This window comes from Haematobia irritans, chromosome 5 (genome assembly GCF_050003625.1).
Source record: "Haematobia irritans isolate KBUSLIRL chromosome 5, ASM5000362v1, whole genome shotgun sequence".
NCBI classification, from domain to species: domain Eukaryota; kingdom Metazoa; phylum Arthropoda; class Insecta; order Diptera; family Muscidae; genus Haematobia; species Haematobia irritans.
The window spans coordinates 10,018,634-10,022,346 of record NC_134401.1 but is presented as its reverse complement, the minus strand read 5'-3'; positions in this window follow the sequence as shown (position 1 = coordinate 10,022,346).

The following is a 3,713-nucleotide window of genomic DNA, read 5'->3' as shown; positions in this document are numbered from 1 at the left end:
CAATATTTATAGACTTACAATTTAAGTCGGTTAATGCCTTGGGGTGGAACACAACGTTAGTAAAAAAAAATATGGGAAACATTTAAATCTGAACCAATTTTGAGGCAACTTCGCAAAAATGTATTTATTATTTATCGGTCGATAGATATGTATTAGAAACAAAGGAAAATTTGAGTCATTTTTACAAGTTTTGGACTTTGCAGTGGCGATTTTATAAGGAAAATGTGGGAGTTTTTGGGCAATTTTGCCCAAATCGGAAAATCATATATATGGAAGCTATATCTAAATCTGAACCGATTTCAACCAAATTTGGCACGCATAGCTACAATGCTAATTCTACTCCCTGTGCAAAATTTCAACTAAATCCGAGTTAAAAATTGGCCTCTGTGGTCATATGAGTGTAAATCGGGCGAAAGCTATATATGATAGATATATCTAAATCTGAACCGATTTCAACCAAATTTGGCACGCATAGCTACAATGCTAATTCTATTCCCTGTGCAAAATTTCAACTAAATCGGAGTTAAAAATTGGCCTCTGTGGTCATATGAGTGTAAATCGGGCGAAAGCTATATATGGGAGATATATCTAAATCTGAACCGATTTCAACCAAATTTGGCACGCATAGCTACAATGCTAATTGTACTCCCTGTGCAAAATTTCAACTAAATCGGAGCAAAAAATTGGCCTCTGTGGTCATATGAGTGTAAATCGGGCGAAAGCTATATATGGGAGATATATCTAAATCTGAACCGATTTCAACCAAATTTTGCACGCATAGCTACAATGCTAATTCTATTCCCTGTGCAAAATTTCAATTAAATCGGAGTAAAAGATTGGCCACTGTGGTCATATGAGTGTAAATCGGGCGAACGATATATATGGAAGCTATATCGAAAACTGAACCGATTTCAACCAAATTTGACAAGCATACTTAGTATGTTACTTTTACTCCCTGAGCAAAATTTCACGTAAATCGGACTACAACTTTGACCTTTGTGGTCATATGACGGAAAATCGGGCGAACGATATATATGAGAGCTATATCTAAATCTGAAGCGATTTCAATAAAATTAAGCACACTTGTCTCTACTACTAATTTTACTACTAGTGCAAAATTTCAACCAAATTGGGAGAAAACTCTGGCTTCTGGGGCCATATAAGCCCATATCGGGCGAAAGATATATATGGGAGCTATATCTAAATCTGAACCGATTTCAATCAAATTTGGCACACTTGACTAAACAACTAATTGTTCTCGTTGTGCTAAATTTCAAACAAATTATGGTGAAAACTCTGCCTTCTGGGGCCACATAAATCCATATCGGGCGAAAGATTATATAGGAGCTATATCTAAATCTGAACCGATTTCAATAAAATTTAGCACACTTGACTATAGTACTAATTGTACTCCTAGTGCAAAATTTTAACCAAATTGGGCTAAAACTCTGCCTTCTGGGGCCATGTAAGTCAATATCGGGCGAAAGATATATATGGAAGCTATATCTAAAACTGAACCGATTTCTTCCAAAATCAATAGGGTTCTATTCTGAGCCAAAACGCATACTTGTGCCAAATTTGAAGTCGATTGGACTTAAATTGCGACCCAGACTTTGATCTCAACAATATGTTCACAGACAGATGGACATACCCTGCGTTGGAGGTGTGCGCGTGACACGAAATTTTCGTGAATCACGTGAGTCGTGAACAAAATTTGAAAGAACTTTCGTGAATGTGTGTGAATATGACTAAAATGAATATGTCGTTCGTGAGCGTGCGTGAGAAATAAAATCGGTTCGTGAGTGTGCGTGAATAAAATTTCTGCAAAACCACGCTCTCGAAAAAAAATCAATATTTAATTCATACTCGTATGTAAATTGAAATTACTTTAGCTCTCGAATTATATTCTATTTTTGAATTTTGTTACCTTTGCTGAATTCCGTTTGGAAATGTCGTGAGTCTCGTGAATCACGTGAATTGTAGTGAATCGTGTGTGAGTGTGAGTCTTTAAAAGTAGTTCGTGCGTGAGTACTGGTTTTCATTTCATGAATGTGAGTGAGTGGGATTGGCTACCACACGTATCGTGCGTGAGCATGCATGAATAAACATTTTGCTTCGTGAATGTGCGTGAGTGTGAGTGAAATTTCAGTCACGCGCATACCTCTACCCTGCGTTTAAAAAATCAACAGAAAATGTCAAAAATTGAATCTTTGGGGCTTTTTTCCCGTAGAGAATATGGTCTGTGATTTACCATAAGTATGTGAGCATATCAGTTATCATACTCGCTACACGCCATGAGTGTTTTGTGTATATCTAAATAACTACCGTTTTGCGTTCTCTTGTATCCACCTTATAAAATAAATTTCTGATTTCTAAATAAGAATACGACCGAAAATCTTCCTCGTCAGATCTATACTGAAATTTGTAGCTAGCAATGTCTAATACTAATAGACCATCCTGGCTATACGGGCTTTTATAGATTGGTACCTGGCATATTCTTTTCAATTACTTAATAATTCCAAATCCTTCATTTTCATGTCCAATAATTTCCTATGAAAATTTTAATAATAATTCGTAGAATAATTAATTTAAGCCTGGTTTTTTGCCTGATGCATTGATAACAGGCTAACATAAAAAGCTAATGTTTCCATAGTTTTTTTTTTTCAGTGTTTTTATAACATAACATTTTTTTCTTCGAAACACATCGTTTAGTAATTTAATTTAAAAATTCCCGAGCTTGACTTAGTTGTACATATGTCATCCCTGTCTGTAATTCCCCATCTCGTTGACACAATCTTTCTCTTTTGGCTCTCACACACATCTCTATATCTCTCTGTTATACGAATGATCACAAGTATCTTATTTTTCCCAATTGAAATATACAAAAAATTGTAAAACAATTTTTTTTCCTCTTTTCATCAGTCATGTAATTTTTTTATCATTTGTTTTAATGTGAGGAAATGTAATTTTATTAGATTTCGTTACAGTTCATGTAATTACAGGGAGCAGGGAGCCATCCAACCCAGTGATTACCCCTCTCCCCAACACAGAAGCCGGTATAAAGATTGAGATTTTCCAAGCATTTTTATGTGTGTTTTCAACCTTTCCGCCAGTCTAATTACATGTGTTAATTACATGAAAACTTCCGATTTGTAACAGGTTTATTGCCGTGATAGTGTAGCTGAGATATAAAAAGGGTGTGGAGATTCCACTTGGCCTTTGGAAACATAAAGGGGCCCGTCGCTAGTTTCATGTTTTAATTAGCAGGAAATGCAAGCATGATTAACTTTGATGGTTTCGAAAAGGGTTTATAATAAGGTGGCCACCTTGCATACTATGAGGGATGATTTCCCAAAAAAGTAACGTTTTTTCTCTGGCATATAAACTTTAAAAATGGCCAGGAAGTGTTACCTGTTACACATAGGTTTGTATCAATTGGTACAGTTTACTACAAGTAATGAACTCGGTATCTCAATTTTAATAGAACCTTGAATTAAATTTGTAACGCTTCCTTAAAATTGCCTGTATTCTAAAGAAGGCTCAGCTTTGGCTATGAAGTTAGTAGAGAAAGCCAAATATTTGAGTATATACTCATAATCTCACAATTTCAATATTAAAAATCTATAGTTTCTAGCAATATTTAAAATATCAAAAGGGAAGATTTCATCTGGGGCATCTATGACTTTTGAAATTTTGCTCTCTACAAGAATCTT